The sequence below is a fragment of the Etheostoma spectabile genome, chromosome 21 (genome assembly GCF_008692095.1).
Source record: "Etheostoma spectabile isolate EspeVRDwgs_2016 chromosome 21, UIUC_Espe_1.0, whole genome shotgun sequence".
NCBI classification, from domain to species: Eukaryota; Metazoa; Chordata; class Actinopteri; order Perciformes; family Percidae; genus Etheostoma; species Etheostoma spectabile.
The window spans coordinates 22,096,779-22,108,552 of NC_045753.1; the positions used below are offsets into that span (position 1 = coordinate 22,096,779).

Consider the following 11,774-nt stretch of genomic DNA (forward strand, 5'->3'; position numbering starts at 1 on the left):
TCCCAAAAACCAAATTGAGACAGCTAGTAAAGTGATCTCGACTGGTCTTAGCTAACGGTTACATGCTAACCCTGCTAACGTTATTGGAGGACCAGGCACGCTGTTTACAGCGTGCCTGTTCAGCGGCCGCAGCCGACAACAGTGAGTTATTTTAAGCCAAGAGAGTGCGGTTGTAAATTGGGAAGAGAGGACAATGAGTATACAGCGTGTTTAGCAATTGTTGCCATAATTGAAGGCAATAAAGAGTGTTCAGTCGGGTGGAGAGGACGGCTAGGTAGTGTTATGTATAGCGCTTCCTACTGTAACTCGAAGCCTGAAGTGTGTCTGTCCGTCTAGTTGAGAGGACGATAAGGTTGTTGTGTTTTTAGCAGTTCTTATGGTAATTCTAAGCTGAAAAAGTGTGTATGTCAGTTGGATACAGAGCTCCACGTGAGCATGGGCTTCTATATTATATGTCTATAGCCAGCATCTAACGTTAGCTACTCCACTGTGCTGTGAAGTAATGTCTGGCTATGTGAGACAAGAGTCTAGCAACATAGTTGTGGATGCTCCTTCAGCGCGCTTTGGAGCAGGGTCTGGCAAAGCGAGACAACGTCTGTGAACTTCGAGTCTGGAAAGGAGGGGGCAGGGGAGACAACTCTCTCCAGTATTTTGAATTTGTAATGCAGTAACTATTTTAAACACTAGCTGTCATCATTACATATTGAACCTTTAAGTAATGTAATAGTTGCAAATCTTTAGTTCTGGTGACCTCAAAGGAATAAGAACATTTTGTGAAATGGCTTATTTGCTGTCTTGCCAATAGTTAGATGTCTATATGGTGAATATGAAGCTTCCGGTCAGCAAGAAAGCTAATGAACACTGTTCCCAAAATGTCAAACAATCTTTTTAAAACAAAGCAATGTCTATTTGTTACCATCATGATTAGATTGGTAAAATTGGTAAAATTATCTAACTATACATGACAACTAAAGCTAACATTAGAGAATAGTCTGTAAAAATAAGCAGGGTTTTATGTAGTCTGTAGAGTTTTGTTTGTTTTCCTCTCCCAATGTGGGACCCCCCTATTTATTGTCTGACCCCTTGGGGGATTCTGACCCTTAGCTTGGGAACCACTGAAGTAATGGATCTCCCATTTTGAAAAGAACATCACTACTACCACTGAAAATGTTTCCACTAACCAAAAACATGGGCATACATTGTATGTGCACACTATACTGTACGTAATCCTTCATGTCAGTGTCAGGCTTGTCTCCTTGAAAGTCTTGAAAATTGAGAAGGCAGCATTATAACTCTTGGATCTTTGAAGCATGTCTAAATTCACTGTGTTAAGCTTGACAATCTGAAGGTTTGCTTACAGGGAGGCTATCTAAAGCATGAAATGGAACATGCATCACATGGCTTTTCACTATGCTTGATATGTCCGTATGGCTGTACAGTACATGCTGAAATGCAGTCTATATGGGTCTCTCAGACCAGCGGGGAGCTGTACTAGGGCTGGTAAGCCATTAAGATTCAACTCCAGTAACTTCCAGTGTAAACCTGGCTACAAGTGGAGGATGCAGCTGGGCTAAGGAGACCCCAGAGGCCTAACTATCCAACCTAGAGATATGTAGAGGAAACACAACGCTACACAATACAAATCCCCATGTTGCAGTTATAGTGAACGAGGACGAGCCCATCCAGTCTACATGAACACATGCTATACACACACATGCTGGGCCCCACTTCCACCAGTCAGATGGCAGTGAAATAAGACGGTTCCATCTCTTCAACTATTCTGTTATGACAGCAGCTACTTCCACCAGTACTTTTAGCATTTGATGACTCCCTCAGTTCATGGTTACTTGCATGCCTGTGTGTCCCATGTCACAACCAACCCTCCCCCCCAGCACTGCATTCCTCACTTGTGTGGTGATGTGTGACAACTGACACAGCTTAGTGCCACTCACAGCTTTTGTATACGAAAGCCTTAAAGGCAACAGGGGAAACACGGAGGATGCTGTCGCGCACACTCTCTCTATAGCACTGTCAGTGCTCCCAGAAAAAAAGATGAAAAGCAACTGAGAAGGTAAACATGGAGGAAAAATATGTCACTAGCTGTCTTGTGCCATTTTGTCCAATCATATAGGACAAGGGGTTTCACATCTACCACCTGTCACAAAACTTTGCTTTCTGGGGCGGAAAGCTATTGAGTGTAGCAGTTGCATCTGACCGACAGGAGAGAACCTGTGCTTTATCATGGCACACAACTCCTTTGCACGCAAACAGATGCACCTAGTACTGCATCCACACCTGTGTGCACACACACATAAAGTACAAACACTTGAGTATACATGGGAACATTAAGCTGCATAACAGTTATTTTAACTGTTGCTCAAACTATTCTTATATACAATATAATAAAAGTGAGAATTCTTCATATTTTTGAAGCTGTAAAGGATTAAGTAATTGCCACCAATTATTTTACAGTTTGAACAACAAGTAAATGAAAGGGACTTGTGTACGCATGGATATATATGGACTCTTATGACTAGTTTTGTCTTAACTAAGTACTTACATATTACAGAAACAATTTCACAGTTTGTGATCTTTTTTGGATCATATTTAATTCATTCAATGAGCCATGTTTAGTAAATTGTATCAACTGTTAAATAGCTGAGAGCTAATTTTCACATGCAGTTGCTTTGCAGGCACAATTAAAAACATGCACACAGTTATGACATCCATCACAAAAAAGAGGAATAAACATAAATATACAAACAGTAGATCACATAACATGTCGCAATTAAATATTAAATGTAAATTATACAAACATTTTTAAAATCAGATGAAGGGTTTAGTATATAAGTAAAATGCAGAGTCTGTTGTTGGAGTGTGAAAAAGGGTACTGTATCTGTGATGGAAGATATTTTAGAGACATTAAGGGTGTTTTCAGCAGGACAGGAAGGTATAGTCACGCAATAAAGAAAAGGCCAGATTGTTTAAAGTATTATACAAATGATATATATTTGAATAAAATCAGAAGAAGGTCTTTACTTCTCTGGTGTCCCATAACAATGAAATAGAGTTGAAATTGGCTTTTAAAGCATGACAAAATAGGGAATTGTACTATAAAGAAAAAAAATCATAAATTATTAATGAAAGCTATAGTTTGGGAGTGAAGCCCATGTATTCCTACAGTCTGAAATGTGTAGCATATACTGTACGTTCTCATGTGAGATATTCATCTGAGTGGTCGTATAATGAAAGCATTATATTCCGAATGCAACATCCTTTATTTTCCTTGCAAAAGTAAAATACTCATTCATCAATGTTTTGGCAAAATTCCCAATTTTGAGGCTTGTGTAAAATGTGTATTTTGGTATCTATGGCTTGCACTCTCTGTTGCAAGCCTGTGTTTGGTTGCATTGCCTTGAAAAATATGAACATTTACATAATCACACATTCACTGGAGACACCACTGACTTTAACCCACATGTACAAAGTTAGTTCTTTTGCAACTCAATAAACTGAGTCTTTGGCTGCCAGACTGCTAATAGAAAAAGGAGTTTTATGCATTCACAGAAGCATACAAGAGCTATAAAATGAGGAAACACACTTAAAATGTCACAAAACGAATGCCGTACTTTAAATGTAGCTTCACATCATTTCTGCAGAGCACTGAACACATCTGGAGGGAGCGGGACCTCCACTTTTTGAGGACTGGCCCCCAGAAAAGGAAAGGGGCGGGGTCAGGGCTGGCGTTGGATTTCACAGCCAGAGAACGTGACTGTAATGGTTGACCTCGCGAAAGCTGTGCCAAACTTGCCTGCTCTCTGAAAGCTGCTCGCCGTCTCTTAACGTACATTACGGTTTGCCGGTGGGGGCTAAGTCACCCGGAGCTCGTGAGAGCCACCGTTTGCAGATTTAAGAGTCGGCAAAAAACTTTGAAAAGAGTACCACCGCGGAGAAATACAGCTGCGCGGCTGAACTTCCACCAGCAGCCCGAGGGTACCGGGAGGAGGAGTCAACAGGTCCCAGGTATTAACATCCACTTGCCATTGACAGCTTGTCATCATTTGACAGCATGCATGCAGGTCTCAGCCTCTATGTACCGTATTAAACTGTTAGCCCTTTCACCTGGAGGAGTTTGAATGCGCCATGCATGGCCACGGTGATAATTTGCACGAGTTTGACAGATTTTTAACGCCGTTTATTGTCAGAAACGGGCTGATTAATTGGAGTCTGAAACTCTTGTTAAGTCGGTAATTCACGGCTGCCAACAGAAAAGAAACCACAGCTATTTGTTTTTGTCTGAGCGACATTATATTTAGTGGACACGACGTCTGTTAGGGCGGCTAGCATGCAAAGCTAACGGTGCTCAATGTAACGTTAGCTTGCAAAGACATTGGAACACATTTCAGCGCTGACAGTTTCCGCGAGTGAATTTAATAAGAGGGCAACATGCCAACTATCTAGCTTGACATTTAAAAAAGTGCCGACATGTGGAGTTAAAACCATGCAATGATGTGTGTCTGAGCGACTGTACCCACTTGTTTGTTTTCGCAACGTCGGGACAACGGAATGTGGAGAAATATGTACTACTTCTTTCGCTAATTTTGATCACCATTGCTTCATTGTGGGCTACTGAAGGCTTGAGGTGAACTCTGCATGAGTGCATAGTATACTTTGCTGTTTATATCGATCACACCAGGAGCCCACTTCCTCTCCTCTGCTGTAATGGGTAAACAGGCATAGCAGAGGGGCAACCACAGCCTGCATTCTTTTGATGTGCTCTAATCCTGAGCTGCAAACTTGATGACCCAAAACACACATGCTTTCTCCTGAAAACCACCTTCACAGTACCACTGCAAACTGACGGATATCTCCCTTAATTTGTTAACACCCCTGATTACACCTTGCAAGATAATGTGCCAATTTGAGGTGTTATAATATGTCAGTTACATACCCTGCAGCAACAGAAAGTCAGCAGTGTTATTTTGTAAAATGTTGTCTTGTTAAACCACAGATTACAGTGTGCATTACCCTCCTTTTACAGCTGGAAGAAGTACTTTCCAGATATTTCGTTTTTATTTGAGTAACGTGTTTAGTCTGTGCACTTTGGCACGGTGTGAGCAGGCATGACAGCGCAGACACATTTATTTTGTGGGGTGGGGCTGGAGGAGAAAGAAGAAGAAGAAGAAGAAACCCTTTTCTGTGACAACCTGCGATATTCAGAGCAAGATGCATTAGAGTCACTCAGTGGAACATTTGGTGTGGCTGAGGGCTTTCCCACCCTGTCACCTCCTCTGTTCGTGTGATTCACAGTTAAATGTTGTGCCACCGCTGTAATTGTGACGGCTTGGGCTAAACCCAAGATTGTTTACCTGACCTCTAAACTGTCACATATTATCATAATTTTGAAAATAAGCTTTAGACTTTATCATAACTGTTTTTTAATCTGATGTCTAGTCGTCTTGAGATACCTGATCCCATGTCATGCTCATCTCATGTACACATATCTAAAATAGTGTGAACGTTTTGGTGAAATATCCTCAAATCATCAGCTCTGGTCACATGTTTGTTCTCAAGCCTTGTCCTAGAGCAGAAATGATGTTATTGTTTCTCACAGCAATATATTTAAAACTAGAGAACCCAGATATTAACCGAGCATCTTTTTAAAATGTTTAACTTCCCAGTGTTGTACTTATTTGTTAATATGCAGCAGCGTTCTGTTACGCAGCACGGGGTGGTTGTTATTTTGTGATACAAACACTCTCTGACAAGCGTCAACGGGAAGTTGGTTCTCTCCTCGTGTGAACAGTGCCAGTTTAAGGCCTTGCACGCCTCGGCTTCACATGCCACTAAATGTGTCATCATCGTGGGGGCAGTGGCACGCTCACTTTGCCCCGTCACATCCCCCACTCCCTCGCAGCGTCCCTTTCCTTCCTCTGCAGATTGTAAAGTCAAGTGTGAATGACACTGGAAATAAACTTTTTTTCCTCTTTGTTCTTTAAAAACACAGTAGTAGTGAGTCAGTGGCTCCTAGCTCCTTCAGTTTCCTTTGTCATGTTTGATTGATTGGCTTATTAGCTGTGGAACAAATGACTTCACTGCAATGAATAGTGAGTTATTAAAGGTTGGTTTTATTGTTCACATTTGGGTACATTTGTGTGCAGAATGTTGGGCAGTTCAATCTTTCTGCTGATACTGAGTAGCTGTTTTTTAATGTATTCAATAGATTTTTCTAAATTATCTTTTTTTTTACGTTTCTGTGGAGCAATTGTATGAAACTATGTTGAATTGACACATTTGGAGTGACCTATTTGTCATATTGCATGGCAAGGTAGAGAGCGGGCAATGTGTCTTTTTCCTTCCTCGTATTACTATTAGGTGTTATAAATGGTGTCATCGACTCAGCTTAGTAGGTCACCACATTGTTGACTCTTGAGAACCGTTTTGATCTCAGTCACAAGGTAGCATCCTTCACAAATAACACATAAGCCACCAATAGTAGGGGGTGAAAATGCAGATCTAGCCAGCTTTTGCTATTGGAACAGAAGAGGAAATGTCATTGAAAATATTACTGGCTGCGTTTGGCATTGGGCCTAGCTTTCCATGAAAAAAAGCCCTCAGTGTGTCAGGTGATTTGGTTTGCTTCTGTCTGTAGCGGTGTACACACCGCCTCGCCACAGCAGCCTGCTCTCTTGTTGTTGACGAGCCAGGCTGACTCATGAGGCTGTGCAGCACAAACTCATCAGGCACTGACAGATGAGACATGCTCCCCACAATGGCAGGGCACCCTGGAGATGTCACCCAGTGCTTGCCTAACGGTAAACACCTCTACCCTGTCCCACCCACACACTGGTGGTAGCTCTGTTTCTGGAGTTGGAAGTAGTTAAAGTGGAAAAAAAACACACTGCTGATTTAAAGTTTCACTTACTGTAAATAGGAAATGTGTGCATGTGTTGGTTTACCATTTTGCTGATATTGCCACTCATTAAAAGTTCCTTTTGTCTGAAGTCTTTGGCCTAATAGAGAAACCGTCCAGTGGAACCAAGCATTGCCATTTTACCCTAATAAAACCAGCCTTGACCTAAATGAAACAAGCCCACACTCTGTTAGAATAAGTAGAAATAAATTGGGATATTACAGTGGTTTGGCAGTGGTGCCCAATGACGTAGTCATTGCCTTAGGGACTTGGGCGAGTGTGGGAAAAGCAGGAGAGAAGAAGGGTGGGAGCCGATACCAGGAGAGTGTAGCCGAAGCCGAGTGGGATTTCATTGGAGGGGGAGTTCTGGAGCCTCTGTGATGTCGGGATGTGGGAGCTCCACTCACATCGGCCGGCGGCAGTTAGACGGGCCTGCTTTTGCATACTGATTCTCTTGCCGCTGCTTTCCACATAGCTTTTTGGACTGCTTGGCCCTGCCAGCCTCACAATGGTTAACTAGCCCCCTCTTTTACACCGCCTGTTTTTATTCCTCTTTTTATGGCTTTGATGGTATTAAATAATCTTTACGTGTCAGAGTGCACAGCTCCCAGTGTTCATGTCGGGAAAGCAAGAGAGCAATTAGGTCAGAGTGGTAGAATAACTCGGTTTCATCCCAGCCTTAAAGTGGCAGGGTACCTCACTTCAACTTGCTCTTTATATTCACCTCAAACCTTCAGAGTGAGATTTTCAAAGAGGTCCAAGGCCAGTGGGGTTATCAAAGCACTCGGAGAGAGAACTTTGTATCTCTCTGTTGTATAGTCTCATAATAACGTGTCCCAGAGTGGATCATCAGTTGTGATATTTTAAGTTCCTCTCTATGTTAATTTGCCTGAAGAATCAGGCCACGTTTGTCTCCTTTTTTCCTAATGAGGCTGAGCTAAAGACCCATATAACCTATTATCCTGGTTATTGATTTCGAATGCGTTTCAAGCTACCGTTTGTTTTGGTAGACCTTGAAATCATTGACATAATTATTTGCAGAGCTGTACTGCTTGTTTTTAGACTAACAGATCCTCAACACACACACTAAACAACAATATATCAAAAGCCTTGTGTTTCTGTCTGACATGATCTCATATGATCTGCGTTGTAAAGTTTCCCATAGCCTGTTGTCCCATGTTTGAGATTGCATTTCAACCATTTGGCAGGGGAATGTTCTGGCCCATGTCACACTGTTTCATTGCCCTCGTCACAGGGTTTCATACTATTTTCCACACTCATTTTGTACCTTGGCTTTTTCGCTAAAGTGTCTCTGCCCGGTCGGACAGTCTCCTGGCGTGACGGCTGACATTTCGAGTGAAAGAGTCCTATTGTTGAAGTCTTTACCCCCTTCCACCCTCCTCTCCATAAAACAATGGTATCAATTGCTTCCTCTGAGTACATCCACAGCTCTGAGTGAGAGACAGACTGGCCGGGCCTGTTAGTTAGCCTGCCAGCCGTCGTACCAGGCGGCCAGGCCGACCTCTTCATTCCCAGGGATAGGTCTGTGCTTGAGCCCACAGACTGCGCTAATATTATCTCTGTAGCATGAGGACCAGTCCTTGATTGTGGCTGCACTGCAACCTCGTCAATGCACAAATAATGGCTTGTATATATTTATATTTCCCTGTGGAGACAGTGGAGTAGACCGGTGGCTTCGACACCCACTCCCCCCCCATCCCCCACCTTCTTAATGAATGGTCTCCATTCTATTTTCCTTCATTTTCCCCAGGACATTGCCATTAACTTTGACAGATGATATGTTCTTTCACTGAAACAGTGATCCTGAGCGCACTGTCACTGGAAATTGGATTCGCACACCCGCCCTTTTGCTCCTTGCCTTTTCTCAAACTCTCCTTTTCTCTCCGTCCTCCTTTTTCCTGTTGCTCTCTCTCAGTCGGCACTGAGGGACATGCTGTTAATATTCCTTTTAGAGCTGCACTGTACGGCTCAGCTGCCAAGTTAACCCTTTGCTGCCATGAGTGGGACAGCTAGCCAGATAGCTGGTGTCACTTACACAGATGTCTGACCAGCCAATCTGTCCTTAAGCACTCCTTGATAATACCAGTACTGCTCTGTGCCAAGTGGGTGCCTGCAATGAGTTATGACATGAAAGGGATTTTAGTTAGTTGTCCAGAGGAACAAAACCTTTCATTTTCATATTTACTTGGTATAATTTTAGTCTTACTCTTGTTGTAGGTAATTTGAATTGTAGACAATACGTATATCAAAAAGATTTCTCTGGTGCCAGATAGAATCTGTTAAAGTAGACAAAATGATTGGACTCGTCACACTGAACGGCTCCAGATCATTGCTGTGAAACTCACGATTACTTTCATTATCTTCCAAAACCATGATAAAAACAGAGAAAAGCTGAACATATTCACATTGGAGAAGCTGAAACCTGAGAATTACTGGAGTTTTAACTCCAATTAGATTTGTTTTAACAAACAAATCTACTCCAGGTTACAACAATAATCTATAATTTTACTAACACTGTAGTGGTTACTTATAGGGACCATTACATGGGAGTCTCCTGCGCAGTGGCCATGTCCAGTTTCAAAGCACTACACACACCAAAGCATCTTAACACTGATTTCAGTGGAACAAATCCCCTCTATTGTGCCTCCTGTGTGGGCGTATGCGGCAGTTGACAGTGTATTACCCAGCTGCTGTGGCTGCAGCTGCTTGCACATTAGCTCGAGTTGCTAGGCCACATTTATCAGTGTGAAGTGAACACCACGGTGTAGAGATAATGGTCCTGAACAAAGATGATACCACTCTTTGCTGCTGCTAACTCAAACAGCTAGCGCGTCATAAGTGCCTCAGCCCATAGCATCGCTGTCATACTGCTCTGCTGCCAAGTCTGTAGCTAGTGAGCCCCTGCTACTTATTCTGTCTCCATGGGCTGTCATCACAGTGCAGAAGAGCCATCGCACCAAATATCTGTCATGCTGAGATGTTGCGGCACAGAGCCTGTTGGATGACAGGATTTCTGTGTTTGCTGCTGGAGGAGTGGACGTCTAGCCAAAATAACCCCCCAAAACACTGCAGCAAAATATCATTAGGGGCTAATTACATTTACCTTTGTGTAGGTTTATAAAGCAGAAATTCATCTTCTATTTTTTTTTCCTATAAAAGCTAAATACACAGTTGTTGTTTTGGTAGTTTACACACAAAGAAAATATATGAACAGTGTGTTTATTTTTGAGGAAAGTATCTCAGAAATGCACCCAGCAAACTAGGCCCTCAGCATGCAGAGGTTTGTTAAAGAGAAAGCATAACTCGTGGATGTAAATTATACTCATTCAGTCAGTGAGCCACTATCAATAACAGCAGATCCTTTGATTGGTTTCGCACTTCATTTTATGCCAAAATAATTTCCATTTTTCTTGGCTTTTTGTGTCGCAGTAATAATTTTGTAATATGGCACACCAGGCAGCATATGGCTGCCATTTATGATCAACAGCCTCTGTAAAGAGGTGACGGTAATATGCAAATTTCTGCATGCTAATGGCATAGTAATGTAATAAAGTGTGTTGTATATGGCCAATAATGAGTCTCTGGTTATTGAGTGTTGATGATAGCCTTTGTTGTTTCACAAGCTGCAGCTTTTTTTGTTTGTTCTTCATGTCACACACATACACACACACACACACACACACACACACACACACACACACACACGTGTCTACACAAACACACACTCACACAGACGTATATACATGAACATTGCCTTCTAATTGATTCATGGCATTGGATGAAAATCACATTGATAAATACCTGGAGTACTTGCCAATTGAAATTGTGAAAGTAAATTGGGCAGAACTGAGACAGATGCGGCGCAGTAAATTAAGCAAGCAATCTTCTCTGTTGGGTGACAGCACAATGGTGATTAGGGTTTCATGTGAGCTGCCCTACATTATTTATGGCTGTGCTGTGGGCTGCCTGCAGTTGAATAAACCCACAGTCCATTGACTGGGCACATTATAGGAGGCCGACTTGTAGTGAAAGGGGGAGTTAAAAATGGCTTTGTTTCCTCTCGAGGAGGTCCATTTTCATCTAAATGAAGGTGGAAGCCCCAAGCGTGTTGTTTCCAGACCCTGCCTGTGTGAAATGTGTTGACTGTGTTCCAGGAGGCTTCTCTGCACCACTCTGCTTCATGTTCCAGGGTGATTTCTGCAGAACCTCTCATTTGTACACATCAGCTAGTTTTCTCAGTCACTTTCTGCTTAACTTGGTGCCCATTGCCAATTCACAATCTGGCTGTGTTTTTGTCCACAGTTGTGCTTAGGAATGTTTTTTCCTACATAATAAGATGTGTTAAATCTCTTTGCATTAACAAAACACAGCCAGCATCACTGCTTTCTTTACAGTTCCTTACAGTTTCCAATGCTAATTTATTGCCTGTAATGTTTTGTATGATATCCACTGAGAAAAAAGGGTGTATGTTTTGTGGCAGGAAGATATAAACAAGCTCAAAACATTATCTCAGTATCCACAGCATGAACTAGATGCTGATGTTCAAATTCAGCTCTTCAGAGGTTTTTTCCACCTGCCAACTGGCTCTAAAGTACAGTAGAGATAAAACACTCTTTGCAACGCAAATGCTGGGCATTTAGGAAAAGGTTCCAGTGTTTAAAGTGGTGCAATGGATTATAACAAACAAAGGATCAGAAAGAGATTGAGTTTTATATAATCCAATGAAAAAAATACCTTCATGGCCTCAATCCCCATCTTGCAGATCAGCCTGGAACACACTTTTAACACAATTTAAGATCGCTACAGCTATGTTTTTTTTGTTTTTTTTCACTGCAAAAAA

At 42.1% G+C, this 11,774-nt stretch overlaps 1 protein-coding gene across 2 annotated transcripts in view; it reads left to right on the forward strand.

Annotated features, from left to right (window-relative positions):
- Positions 1-3,749: 3,749 nt before the first annotated feature.
- raraa (retinoic acid receptor, alpha a) overlaps positions 3,750-11,774 on the forward strand; it is a gene marked incomplete at its 3' end in the record, with an annotated part of 146,366 nt that continues 138,341 nt past the window's right edge. For both annotated transcript variants that reach the window (XM_032502164.1, XM_032502163.1), the window contains 1 exon segment: positions 3,750-4,023.